The sequence below is a fragment of the Arachis duranensis genome, chromosome 9 (genome assembly GCF_000817695.3).
Source record: "Arachis duranensis cultivar V14167 chromosome 9, aradu.V14167.gnm2.J7QH, whole genome shotgun sequence".
NCBI classification, from domain to species: domain Eukaryota; kingdom Viridiplantae; phylum Streptophyta; class Magnoliopsida; order Fabales; family Fabaceae; genus Arachis; species Arachis duranensis.
Genome location: NC_029780.3, coordinates 101,373,330 through 101,388,994, shown reverse-complemented (window position 1 = coordinate 101,388,994; position 15,665 = coordinate 101,373,330). Strand labels below are relative to the sequence as shown.

The window sequence follows — 15,665 nt, the reverse complement described above, 5'->3', positions numbered from 1 at the left end:
AGCAAGAACAAAAAGACATTATAAAATTGAGGAAACAATTCAAATTAAAGCTATCCACTACATACAAGTAACAATAACAAAGCAAATAACAACAATGAACATGAAATTCCTCAATGTATTAATAGAAATTAATCTCAACAAGATCCAAAATAACTAGAATAACAAGAACACTAGATGAAATTGGAGAATGGAAACAACAAATTAAAGCAATCTAAAATTGGAATTAACAAAGATCTAACCAAAGCATTCAAGTGAAATTGAATTGAGAACACTAAAACTTAGAGAGAAGTGAGAGTTTCTCTCTCTAGAATTCAAACTTAAACGAAAACTAATTGGATGTATGAAGTGTGAAGTGTGTCCTCCATTCTCCTAAATTCCCAGCCTCTTATCTTCAGTTTGGGCTCAAAACTAGGCCAAAAATCAGCTCAGAAATCGTCCTCCAGCGTTTTTCCTTTAGTGAGCCAGGTGCCACTCGTCACGTGTACGTGCCAATCATGCGTACGTGTCGCTTGGATGATGCACTGGCCATGCGTACATGCCATTCATCTACTGCACCTGGTCACGCGTATGGGTCAGCCATGCGTACGCGTCGGGACCATCTTCTTCACTCTTTAACTCTTTGTGTTCCTTTCATTTTTGCATGCTCTTTTTCTATCCTCTAAGTCATTCCTGCCATATAAACCTTGGAATCACTTAACAAACACATCACGACATCGAATGGTAAAAAGAGAGAATAAAAAATTAGCATTTTAAGGCCTAGGAAGCATATTTTCACTCTTAAGCACAAATTAAGAAGGATTCACAAAACCATGCAATTTATATGAATATGTGTGAGAATAGTTGACAAAATCCACTTAATTCAATCCAAATATACCATAAAATAGTGGTTTATCAATTTTTGCGTTGAGAAAAAGTTGAGGAAAAGACATCATACGAAGAACCCAAGGACGAGGTGGTGGCAGATGAAAGGTGAGGAACAAAGAAGCTTTCTAAGACGGGTAGGAGAAGAGGCAAATCGGGATGGGAATAGAAGCGTGGAGGAGATGTAGAGGAAGATGGCAGAAGTTATCAGAAGAACAGTAAAAGAAAGTTTTAGTGAATCTAAAGGGATAGGACTAAGAGATAAGGAATCCTGGTGGTAGAATGCGAGTGTACAAGAAAAGATAAAGGTAAAAAGGAAGTGCTTTAAAGAGTGGTCTTTCTGCTGCAATACAGATAATTGGAAAAAAATATAAGGCTGCTAAGAAAGAGACAAAAGTGATTGTTAGTGAACCAAGAACAAGAGTATATGAGGGTATCTACCAGTCTTTAGGTACGAAAGAACGAGAAAAATGTATATATAGAATCGCAAAGAGTCGTGAAATGAGAACGGGAGATTTGGATCAGGTTAAGTGCATAAAGGATAAAGACGGAGAGGTGTTGGCTCAAGAGGAGAAAATTAATGAAAGGTGGAAGAGCTACTTCTACGAGTTATTTAATGAAGGGCATAAGACTCTTTTGACCCTTGGTCGATTATGCACAAGGGAAGAAGATCAAAACTTTGACTACTATCAAAGGATTTGAGACTTTGAGATAAAAGAGGCTCTAAAGTAGATGAAAAATGGCAGGGAAGTAGGACCTGATAATATCCGATTGAAGTCTGGAAGGGCCTTGGAGAAAAAGGTATCAATTGGTTAACCAAACTTTTTAATGAGATTTTAAGGTCAAAGAAGGTGCCTGATGAGTGAAGAAAGAGCGTCTTGGTACCTATCTACAAGAATAAGGGAGATATACAAAGTTGCAGAAACTATAGAGGGATCAAGCTCATGAGTCATATCATGAAGTTATGAGAAAGGGTGATAGAATAGAGGTTGAGAAAAGAGACACAAGTAACAGAGAACCAATTTGGTTTTAGGCCAAGCAGATCCACCACCGAAGCAATATACTTGTTAAGAAGGATGATGGAGAGGTATAATAAAAATAAAAAGAATCAACATATGGTGTTTATTAATTTAGAAAAATCATACGATAGGGTGCCAAGGGAGATCTTATGGAAGGTTTTAGAAAAGAAGAGAGTAAGAATCACATATATTCGTGCAATTAAAGACATGTATGATGGGGCCACAACAAGTGTGAAGACTCAGGGTGGTGTGACAGAAGAATTTTCTATTGGTATAGGATTACACCAGGGATCTTCCTTAAGTCCATACCTTTTCAAATTAGTCTTGAAAGTACTCACAGAACACATCCAAGGGCTTGTGCCATGGTGCATGCTTTTTGCCGATGATATCGTCCTTATGAGAGAGTCAAGGGAAGACCTAAATAAGAAGTTAGACTTATGGAGAGAAGCTCTGGAAGTGTATGGTTTGCGCATAAGCCATAGCAAGACGGAATATATGGAATGTAAGTTCAGTCTGCAAAGGAAAATCCCTAATATAGAGGAGAAGATTGAAGAAAATATCCTATGAAAAGTCAAAATTTTTAAGTATCTTGGGTGCATCATACAAGATATTGGAGAGATTAAACAGGATGTAAATCACAGGATCCAAGCAGGTTGGTCAAAATGGCGGAGTGCATCTGATTTTTTATGTGACAAAAAAGTGCCTTTAAAACTTAAAGGTAAATTCTATCGCACTGCTATAAGATCGGCTATGCTTTATGGTACAGAGTGTTGGGCGGTCAAAAGGGAGCACGCACATAAGCTAAGTACGGCAGAGATGAAGATATTGAGATGGATGAGTGGTCATATGCGATTGGATAAAACAAGGAATGAAGATATAAGGGAGAGAGTTGGAGTAGCACCCATTGTGGAAAAGATGGTAGAATCGTGTCTCAGGTGGTTTGGACATGTGAGAAGAAGACCGATAGAGCACCCAATCAAGAGAGTGGATGAGATGGAAGATGGACAAGGGGTGAAAGGTAGAGGAAGACCTAAAAAGACCATCCATGAGATGGTCAAACGAGATCTACATATAAACGGTCTCTCTGTAGACATGATATATGATAGAGCTCAATGGCATTGTTTGATTCATGTAGCCAATCTCACCTAAGATAAGACTTTTCTATTGTTGTTGTTGTTGTATTGAAAATTGGACTAAAAAATATTTTTATAAAAACTAAAAGCAAAATTAATTAATAGTTTAATAGTAGCTAGACATAAAATGAGTGTTTGGATATTGTAATAGTTTAATAGATTTAAATTTTAATATTAGTTTTTTATGTTTTTGCTATAGTTAATAATTATAGTATTAACCAACATCAGTCAAGATAGATAGTTATTATTATTATTTTTTTGGGGTAGATAGATAGTTATTTGGTTCATATAATAAATTATGGTGAATCTAAATTCTATAAATGACAAAAATATATCAAAAGTATTTTTTTAAAAGGTGATTATGATTTTTTTACACTATAAGGAACATCATTAAAATCAACGGCCAAATCGACGGCTTAGTCGTTGATAATATTAAAATTCGACGGCAAAATAGACGGCGCAGTTGGTCACTATAAAGCTTGTCGATTTTTCAAAATGCTAATAAAATTGACGGCTTTCATGGCCGTCGATAATAATTTAATAAAATCGACGTTCTTTCCGTCTGTAATATGGGTGTGAGAATTTTACATTCTTAATAAAATCGACAACATTGTTGTCAATATTATTATTTAAAATCGACGTCTTTTTTGTCGATAATTGATTCAATAAAATCGACAGCCTTTATGTCGATACTTAACTCAATAAAATCAACAACACTTTTATCTATAATATGTTTAATAAAATCGACGACAACGCCGTCGATATGTGATTGAATAAAATCGATACAGTTGCCGTCGATTTAATTGTTTAGATTTGTCTATTTTAAATTTTAAAAGCGACAACTTTGCCGTCGATTTTAATAGTTATATGTTTTATTTTTTTTCTATTTGAAAAATAGTAAACCGTTAATACAAATAAATTTTTAAATATAAAAATAAAATTTATACAAAATATTAGATAACAAGACAAATAAACTTTTAAATATAAAAATAAAATTTATACTAAATATTAGATAATGAGTTTATAAACTTATCAAAATAATAAAAAACCCTCTAACATAAAGACTCAAGACAAAATAAATAACTAAACTTAGACTTACATTCGTTTAAATTGCAATCCGCTAATAATACAAAATATTCAAAGTAAAGTAATTAAATAACCTACTCATACTCATCTAAATAATCGTCTAAGAAGTGTAAATGGATGCCACTAGAACTTTGATAATACTTATGATTATGTCAACCCTACCAAAAAAATATATATAGACACTTCAACACTAAAAACAATACATAAAGTCTTCTAAAAACTTGAATATAAAAACACTTGTTCACTCAACAATTTTTCTTCTTATTAAACCCCAAATTGTTGTAGTCATCATCATATGCCATTGGGATTGGGCCCAAGATTGCTCTTTGTACATCTATAATTAGTCATGGTTTCTCCAAATCCAATGACATTCAAGCATAATGTAGTATCACCGAAGTTATCATTTTTCCTAAGTTCAGCATCATAAGGAGATTGTGCAGCTTTCTTGTTTAAATCCATTATCCAGATGTCGTGTAATACAGCTAATAGAAGGTTGAGGTAGCAAAGCAGGTCACCGCATAGCTACTAGAAAATCGACATACCTTTAGAAGTTTATCACTGGGAAAAGATATATCAGCATACAGCCTCCGCCACTAACAAACCCAGATGTATCTGATCTATCCATTTTCCAATATACAGGATAAAGTTCACAAATTCTTTCAATGAAGCTAATTCTGCCAAAAGTATCTTATAACGTTTCTTGGAAAGAAACCTTTGATAAGATTGGCTAGTACTGATGTCACGAGTTCTTTGGAGCTTAGCGTGCTCCTTCTGGACAAATCATTAAGCTTCATCAACCCTGACAAAGAAGGAAGACATAAGTCTTTGAGAATTAATGGCTAAGGAGGAGATAGTTATTCTTTTAATAACCCAGTGAGACTTGGATAGCCCTTTCACCACCCTAACTATGCGTCTATTTATATGATCTAAAGTAAAACTAAAAGTCAAGTTTTTACCCCTCACATCAATCATGAGTCCATTCTTACACAATGAGTTGACTATATTGATTTGTTAAGAAAATGTGAAAACAGAAACGACCAATAGTAACAAGCAAGTATGAAATAAAAGCATCTTGATGTATAAAAACCAGGAATGAATTATGACAAGAACTAAAAACAAGAGGATAGGATCAGATTATAGACAAGGAAAGTTTTTTCATGTCATTAAAATAGGACCTTAATTCTTTTAAGAAGACAAATGTCAAATATATCTTTGCCTTGAAACAGACCAAAAAGAAAGAGGGAACTTGAAATTAACTAATGCTTCAAACAAAAACAAAACAAAAAGATAAGGAAACTGAAAACACCGTGAAGATTTCTCTGACCTTTGCCAATTTAATTGGTGAAAGATTCATTCATGCATTGTTTGTATCGTGTTTCAAAGCAATAATAAAATCCTTCCAATATATGATTTTACTTTCAAAGCTTTCAATTCGCTTTTGAAATATATAAAGGAATGCTAAAGACCACCTGCATGAAATTTGAGCACGAGTTATATCAAGCCACAGGCTAGGAAATCAATAGAAGAGAGTAGTCCTCTTGCAGCGAATGAAAACAAGCTTAGTATAACCAACACAGAACACACTACTACATGGCTTCAGCTACTTATTCAAGATATCGTAATATAAGATAGTTATACAACCAGCATGTATGTATGTAGTAATAAATGGTGCTCATAAAGAAGATGTTAGAAGTATATCAAAACAAGAGATACAGCAACAGGTAAGAAAAATTTGCAGCTTCCATGTAACAAAGCAGTAGATCCAAGATAACAAAATCACAAAAACAACACATCGCTTGGAATCTTAGAACCTTAGAACTAAGCTATTAAATAGGGAAAAGAAACAACTGAACCAAAAAGAAGTAACGTAAATCATTAAAAGAATAAACAAGTTTCCTCCATATTACCAACATAAAGAGAGAAAATTATTAATCAATTACATCAAGGACTAATTACTTATTCCAGAAATTCAATCATTAAACTTAATGATTAATGAGCAAGACACACAAAGAAAATACTAAAACTTCTAGAACAAAGTCTAGCAAATTCATCAACTAAGAACATAAGAATATGGAGAATAAGACTGATTAGTAAACAACAACGGTATCAAAAATGGTCCCCTAGCTCAAAAACCACAATCTGAATGATCAAAACCCAACAAACCAATTGCAAAGTAACATCACCTACCAAAGACAAGTTCAAATATTCTGTAAAAAAACAAAACTTAGCAAAGGATATGTGAAATCAGCTGGTAACAGCTCAGAAAAACAAATAAGAAGAAACCTTCACACGAGAAACAATAAGAAAGCCTTAACAGCACAGAAAACCAGCAATCCAATTATCACGTAGCAAACGAATTACAAAAATAAAGTTGAAGATGGAATTAATGGAAATATGTCGATGAAAGTAGAATCAGATTGAAAATATTACCCTAAGCGACCATAATTCAAAAGAGAATAAGTTTCTAGATCTGGGAATCACTGAAGCCCCCCTCTAGTCTTCAAGACTAACGACCTATGAAGAAGAAAACCCACGGAACAGGAAGAAAGAAGATTACAGAGAGAAAGAGAAACTCGTTAAGTAATAAAGCCCGGCAAATAAACAAAAAGTTGGTGTTAGATGTTCATAAGAGATTGTGTAGCATATGTTAATGTCAAAATAATAATTATGTTGACACTTTAATTAAGATAAATGTTCCTCTGCTATATATATGAGTTTAATTATCTTGAGTGACTTTATTAAAAATTCAGAAAAAACTGTAGAATGGTTACAAAGGTACTGAGAGTGCAGAGAAGTTGATACCTGAGGAAGTAATGAGCATCCTTTTGCAGTCTTCCTAATGGAGGGGTCAGAGCTTTCTGCAAAGGAGCATCAGAAATAATATTAACATCTATAATTGTAATAAACTAGTATTAAACCCGTGCGATGCACGGGCTTATATTTAAATTTGACATGTTAAATTAAAAATAATATTTTATAATTATAAATTTTTTGAGTTTAGTATAACACGATTATCGTCATTATATAATAAACGTACTGAATATGTTATTTTATCTTTATTCAAAGTAAAAGGCAAATAGAAGAGTTTAAAGTCTATAATATTCTTGAACCATAAGGAGGGAGACATGAAAAAAATAAGAACATATATAACTATAATAATAGCATGTCAATTTTACACTAAATTTTATATCAAAAGGCTAATAAAAATTTATCGACAACCTAGTATCTTACTAACTTCATTAGAAAAGCAATTGGCATATAATGTTGTGCTCCTTGTTACACATTTCATCTCAAATAAGAAAATAGAGTTATAGATAAATTTGTTATATCTATAGTAAATATTTATACAAAAGTGTAAATCATAACATGCTATTAAAATGAAAATAATATTATTCTTACTTAAATATTATTAAAAACTTCTTTGAACACGACATTTGTTGTTGATGACTTTGGATTGCCGTCTTCATCTAGAATTAAAACCCTGAGGCCACTGCGACTCTTAACTATTGACAAAGCAACATAAAGTTGTCCATGGGTGAACACTGATTTTGGCAAGTAAAGTCCTACATGTGATAATGATTGACCCTGACTCTTGTTAATGGTCATTGCAAAGCATACTGTTAATAAAAATTGTCTCCGTTGAAACTTAAATGACAACCCTGAATTTGAAGGAATCAAGTTCATTCTTGGAATGTACACTTTATCTCCAATATTTCTATCGGTCACTACCGTCGCTCCAATTACGTTGCTGCCAAGTTCATTAACTATTAATATTGTCCCGTTGCATAAACCTGAAGTTCATTAACTATTAATCTTTTCTATCCCTGAAAAGATTGTCAAGACAAAATCGTTTACCTTCTCGACACTCTCAAGCGTGGGTGCAAGAATTGCCCTACTCTGAAAATACCTGTAATCTGACATATTTTGCAACAAATTTGGATATGCAAAATCTACCAAATGAAAGAGAGGATCATCAGTAGTTGTAATCAATAAATCATCTGGAATTTCAATTTCTGATTCATCACCAACAACAGAACCAATATTTCCATTTCCAACATCAAGTATCCAATTCGCAAATCTCTTCATTTCACCTTCATCTTGATCTAAAGAAGACATTAGAAGCCTCATGTTCGTATGCAATTTCAGAACCTTACAAAACGACCACAGTTGGGATGAGTTAATAGCTGATGTCAATATATCGTGTCTACTCCCTTTTCGGAATCACCGGAAGTATCCGTATAAAATTACCTCCTAGAACAACAACCTTACCACCAAATGGTTGATGTGTCTTATGTTGATCGGTAACTGACATAAGATCCCTGAGCGTCCGATCAAGTGCTTTAAAGCACATTTTATTGAGCATTGGAGCTTCATCCCAAATTATTAAGCTACTTTGGATGAGAAGCTCAGCCTTCAAACTGCCATGCTTGATATTGCAAGTAGATTCATCAGTAATTGTAATGGGTATTGAAAATCTAGAATGAGCCGTTCTGCCACCAAGTAGGAGTAAAGATGCAATTCCACTGGATGCGACATTTAAAACAATCTTTCCTCTAGAACGAATAGTAGAAGAAAGTCCATTCCAAATAAATGTCTTACCACACCCACCATGCCCGTAAAGAAAGTAAAAACCACCAGAGTCTGTAATAACAGCATTGAGTATCTCATCGAATACTAACCTTTGCTCATGAATCATCTTTTGTTCCATATATAAGTTTGTATGAGTCAACTCATTTGTCTCATATGCTAACTCTTCCTCTATTAGCTTATTCTGAAAAAGGCGAACATCAGACATCTTAGAATATGGCATTGATTGATAATCTTTTAAAGATCTCGTATTGCTGATGAGTATCTTCTCAATCTCAATAAGGCAGAGATTTTTCAATTCGTTTTCAGTCATGTTTAGTCCTAGCAAAAGCACATGGTGGTTTTATGAAATATTTAATAAGTAATTCCAAAATAAAACTATTAATATTATTAATAAAAATAAAAATAATAACAGAATACAATCTTGATATAAAAAAAACATAGTAAAATACCTTATTTTTCAAAGCTTTTCTCCTCTCATATAGTATTCCATCAGCTAATAATGTCCAAGTTGCATTCCAAACACGCTCTGGGTTGCTAATGCTATTAGATATCAGTAGCATCACAAATAATTTTCTCAATTGATGACCAGATGCAAGTTCATCTACCTCATTAATAGTTGTAATGAATTCCCTATCATCGCACAATAGTCCCATGGAATAACAAGCATCTTAGAAGCTAGAATATGTAATTCCATTAACTGTCCTAATAGACTCATATGTTGTGCAACCTCTTTGAACAGCTAACAAAATTATCATATAATAAATATCACCTGTAGTTTTGAACAAATTTCCTATTAAAGTTTATAATTGAATAAATGGTAGAAAAATCAAAATACATAAAGTGAACGCATATTCACATAAGCAAGTTTCAAACAAATTCATCCAAAAATCAACCTGTATTGATGCTGCTATTTGTAATGTCCGACAATACCAATTCAAAATGCACACCATTGAAACTATCACTCGAATTTTCTATAATTTTTTTATAAACAAATTTAGTAAAATATTACGAAGACAATATAAACTAATAATTTATTACTTGTTAATAGCTAAATAATGTATAGAAAATATTGTATTTTATGAAATTTTATTTGACCAAAATACCCATGACCCACCACGCACATTTGCTCCTTCTTCTTTATTCCTATTTCATCAAAAATTCTAAATCAATCATTATGTTTTGTTATATATTTATATCCATGTAGTTCTCATTTTCTCTGTATTTTTTTCAACCATTTCACCAACTATTCTGTTTGAATTTAACCTCCCCACTCCTCACTCCGCTGCATCTCTAAAAAGGCGGCTTTAATTTCTTTTCATTCTCATTTATTTAGTTACGTAAATATATTTTACGAAAAATAATATATATTTTTTCACAAAAGTTTCTTTTTTTCAAATAAATATAAGTTTCATGAAATTCAACTAATAGTTAAAATCTTTTTTTTATTTCTTTAAATAAAAAAATTGAAAATGAATAGCTTATAATTAAAAAGAGAGAAAAAGATAAAAGTACCTCTATTGTTGTACAGAGACAATATAAAAAATAGCAATGTAAATGGAGTAAAGAGAAAATTTATAAATGTAACAAATAAAAAAATTAAATTTAAAAATTGCAACGGTTAAGAAGTCACTTAATTAGGAATTAGTATTAGAATTTCAAATTTTAAATTTTTAAATAGAGTTTACTAATTAGCTAGTACAAATTTTAAATTTTTAAATAAAATTTTCTAATTAAACGTTTGTTGTTCATCAGAAATATAGGAGTTTGTTAATTTAAAAATAATTTTATTAGTTTCGTTATAAATAGTGGCAATCCTATTAGTTGTCGATAAAAATAAATAAAATTAAATACAATCTAAAAATTAATAACCTTATAAATTACGTAAATTTAGAAAAAAATATTTAAAAAGAGAAAAAAATGAAAATACTTCTATTGTGCAGAAACAATTTAAAAGATAACAATGTAAATTAAGTAAAGAGAAAATTTATAAATGTGGCAAGTAAAAAAAAAATTAAAATTAAAAATCGAAACGGTTAAGAAGTCACTTAATTAGGAATTAGTATTAGAATTTTAAATTTTAAATTTTTAAATAGAATTTTTTAATTAGTTAGTACGAATTTTATAACCTCACATTTTAATAAGACTGGTAATTATATTTAATTTAATATAATCTTTTGTAATTAGCATAGTAGCTTATAAATTATATAAAATTTTAAAAAATATTCTCAAACCCAATTGCTTATTTAAAAATTCAAAAAAAATTATTTGAATTTAAATTTTAAATTTTAAACATAATACTTTAATTAGAAATTATAATTAGATTTTCTTTTTAAAATAAGTACACATTAAAAATCAATAACTAACTTGATTGTATCAACAATAATTCATATGAGAAATTTATAACTTTATGACATTAAATACTAAATTAGAAATTAACAGAATATCAACGGTGTGAATCGAATTAAAAATAAAATCATAAGTAACAACCAAATAACTTCAATTTATATTAAAAAAAATTCTAAATTCCAAACATAAAAATCCAAAAGAACCAAAAGAAAAATAACAACACAAGAAAAGATAATGTTTCCACCAAAACAAACATATACTTGGCATTATTCTATTAGATATACTCTAAAAGGGATTCTAAAACATGTGCATCCAAATTCTCAAGTTTCATTCTCAATCTTGATCTTATTGCAAGTTGAGGTATCTCCTTGCACTTTTGAATCTTCCGACTCCGAGGATAGTCACTTGGTTGGTGTAATAGCACTTTCCAACACTTCGGATTCATCATTGTCCGCAACTTCATTGGAGAATTCAAGCAACAAATTCTATACAAAATACTATGTTAAATTAAAGACTTCCTTCTCACCTTTGATTTTATTTCAATAATATTTTTTTAATAAAATAAAGATCTAACTTTGAGAAAACAAACAAACAAAAAATTCATTTTTTGAACAAATACCTTAACACCTTCTACTTTCTCCCCTTTAATGATTGAGGAAGCCTTTAAAGTTGGAAGTAAACCACCAGTATAGTCAACATCCTAAAATTATAATTAGTTATTAATTATTATTTATAAATTAGATACTACTAATGACCAATGAAGAGAAAAATAAATTGCTTTTTAATAAAAAGTACACTTATAACTGTACTCACAATTTGAATAGGGTGAGTCTTTTTGAATTTATTTATGAGGTCCATATTATCAGACATCTTCTTAACTTTATAAAAGGGTGAAAAATGTGGATTATCAGATATTTAAACTTCGACAATGAAGAGGAATGTCTTATCAATTAGGTTGAGCAAAAGTGTAGGTGTATCCGATCGATCTCCTTTCTGCAGAGTATTACATAATATATTAATAATAAATAATATAAAAATTAACATTAAAAATATCTTCACTAATGTTTTTAGAAATACATATTGGTTAGAACTTACTAATAGGAGTGTATCAAGTATCTCTACACAGCTCTTTCCCAAAATTTGTTTTGCCTCTTTGTCACGAATCGAGACACAAGAACCCTCTTAACCGAGGTATTTATTTTTTCTCCCTATAATTGATAAACAAAAATCAAAGAATAATTAGATGGGAATAAACAAACAAATTTAAAATATAAATTTAAAATAAAATAAAAAAATATTAGTAGAAAACTTACGTCTTTATCGAACCAAACCATCTCAATTGAGTATGACAATGAAGAATTACTGTAACTTGGTAGTGTTCATAACCGTATCACTCGTATACATACACACAAATTGTCGATTGTATGTTTGATTTGTGCGATTTTGTGAATACCATCCATTGGAATAAGTAGAGAAATTTTAGATTTTGGATGTATGTAAAGAAAGGGTTTGATATACTTTGAATTGTGGTGCTACACATATCTCATAATTTATACTTTTATAGTTGACTTATAGCTAAAATTTTTTAAATTTGATTGACTTTAATTTAAATTTGAATTAAATTTGCAGATAAAGTAAATAATACATTAACAATTTTTAAAATTCTAAATTAACGTAAATATATTTAAATTTACGTATCTAGTTGCAATTTTAGAAAAAAATCTACAAAAATTTAAAAAATAGTGCTAAAAAGAATCAACACATTTTCAAAAAATAGTGTTAAAATTTAAAAAACAACAACCTAAGTAAAATAATTTAAAATTTAAAAAATAACAATCTAAGTACAACAATCTAAGATTTAAAAAATAACAACCTAAATAAAAAAATTTAAAATTTAAAAAATTATAATCCAAATAAATAATTTAAAATTTGAAAATAACAATCTAAGCAAATAATAATTTATAATTTATAAATATAAATCTAAAAATTTCTAGTGACGACACCTAAGCAAATAAACTCCCAGACTCAACGTATGAGCGCCACGTCAGCATATGAGCTCCCCATTTGTATTACTATAAAGATAAAGCATTCTTATTATGTATGCTATAGCCACCTTATGTGAGAAGAAACAATTAATTCAAGAGGGCTTGCTATCTAAATTCTAAATTACCTGAATCCTACTAAAGCTTAAGAAGATAAGGGAAAACTTTTTGTTGCAATCTTCCGAAGAATGGTTAAAGCCAAAACACAAGAGTTAACAATAAGCAAATCAAGTCTAAAAATGATTACATTGAAAATCTCCAATCTCACACATAGAAAGGCAGGGAAATTCAATCTTATTGATTTCAAGTGCATTCAGTTCAGAAATATCCATGATATATTAGATTAGTTTAAAATCAGTTTAACAATCACAATGTGAGTTTAATAATTAGAGCCATTTCTTATGAACCAGCCTTGAACAAGCCACTTATTTCACATAATTTTGTTGATCAACTTTCCTAGGATCATTTCAAGGCATGTAAATCAAGCATAATGACATCTTACAATTTATAAATTTCGGTTTCATGATGAAGGGGAAAATATAGGGCTAATAAAAATATGCATATAATTAACTAGTATCATGCATCTCATGCTTAGCTTATTCAAAACAAGCAATAAATAGCATATTTCATCAATCATGATGATGTCTTCATCAGCAGCAGCTCCTTCCAGTTACCAAAACCCTAATTCAATTCCAGTAGCAGTGAAGAGAAAGCGAAGTCAACCAACAAGACCAGGCAAGAAATTAAAGAATACCTAGCTTGATGAATTAAAGCATGCAGATCCAGAGGTAGAAGTAATAGCTCTATCACCAAAGTCGCTGATGGCAAAGAACCGTTTCGTATGCGAGATATGCAAGAAAGGGTTCCAGAGGGACCAGAACCTGCAGTTACATCGGCGAGGGCACAACCTGCCTTGGAAGCTTCGGCAGAGGGAGAAGGAGGCGGTGGTGGTGGTTTGCGTTTCTGAACAATTTGGAAGAGTTTGCATTTCTGAACAATTTAGGAGAGTGGACGCGAGAAGATGAGTTTTTACTTTTTACTTTAGTGATAAAAATTGACGGCATACTTATCGATTTTAATTTAAAAAAAAATAACACATATAGCGTTTATTTTATAGATTAAATTTATACCGTTCACTCCATTTTAGAAAGCAATCAAGACCGTTCAAATTTATCGACGGCAAAATTGTCGATATTTTAAATAATAAAGTCGACGCCATATTCGTCGATTTTAGTCTAAAAAAATAACAAATATAACGTCTATTTTATAGATTAAATTTATACCGTCCATTTCATTTTAGAAAGTAATCTAGACCGTTCAAATTTATTGACGGCAAAGTTATCGATATTTTAAATAAAAAAATAAACGCCATATTCGTCAATTTTATTTTTGACTTCTGGTACGTTGATAATACGACGATATTATAAAAATATCGACAACTAGACTATTGATTTTAATATTTTATTTTTAATTATTTTTTAGTAATATCGATAGCAAGCCGTCGAAAATTATCGACGGCAGAAATAGCCGTCGATTTTTGACATCGAAAAACACGTTTTTTTTATAGTGTTATCTCGATTATCTTACTAGATTAAGAGAAGTGCTATACTTAGGAAGCTAAACTAATTATATTATAGAAATTTAAAAATGTTGTATTATTTAAGGGTCAAATTATCTATTTATTTATTGATACTATATAACATAATTTTAAAATTTTTTTTAGTTGTTTGCGTTTGGAGATAATTAGAAAAAATAGAAAAAAAATGATTAAAAATGAGAATACAAAAAATATAGCATAAAATTATAAATGAATTTTATTAATTATTATATATCAAAATGTATCCATAATAAATAAATGTTGTTACATTAAAGTTGAACGTACTTGGAGATCTTTTGGATAATTCATTTGAAAGAATATAGAATGAAATAATTGTGACAAAAGTATCAAGTGAATTTTAAGAGATAAATCAATATTTTAATTATCTTGATTCTATATCTGAAGAGTGAATTTTTTTTGAAGCCACCCAGATAAAAATGTGAAAAATATTTTTTTTAAGATATGTTTTAATAGTAAAAATTTAATATATATAATCGACTAAATCATGTTATTTTGCTCAAAATTAGATCAAACAAATTAATTTGACCCAGGAAAAAGTTAGATAAAATATTAGAGGAGAGAAAAAAATATTTACACAATAAAATAAGACTAAAATAAAATTTTAAGGGGGTTAAACTGAAATTTACATATAATTTATATGTAACAAATTAAAATTAGGGCATTACCCCTCATTATGTAGCTCTGCCCCTTATTTGACCGAAAAAAAATAGTGAATCAAATATTGAATTGGTCTAAATTAATATTTTTTTATAAAAAATGACTACAATACCCTTATTATAGAAAATGACAAAATACTTTTATTATATATATTAATTTTGAGAATTCTAAATTCTAACCATTTACTTTTCTACCATCATAGAATTATGATTTAGAATTTTTAAAATTAATATATATAATAAAAATATTTTAATTATTTTTTATAATAAGAATATTGTAGTTATTTTTTATAATAAAAATATTGTATGTATTT

The 15,665-nt window shown here is 30.0% G+C and overlaps 1 long non-coding RNA gene across 1 annotated transcript; it reads right to left on the bottom strand.

The window, feature by feature from the left end:
• Positions 1-4,067: 4,067 nt before the first annotated feature.
• On the bottom strand, positions 4,068-13,387 carry LOC127741682 (uncharacterized). Its single transcript, XR_008002852.1, has 4 exons — positions 13,206-13,387; positions 6,902-6,957; positions 5,424-5,568; positions 4,068-4,898 (listed from the first exon to the last, which is right to left on the bottom strand). It is a non-coding gene; the product is annotated as an uncharacterized LOC127741682 (long non-coding RNA).
• Between the last annotated feature and the right edge of the window lie 2,278 nt (positions 13,388-15,665).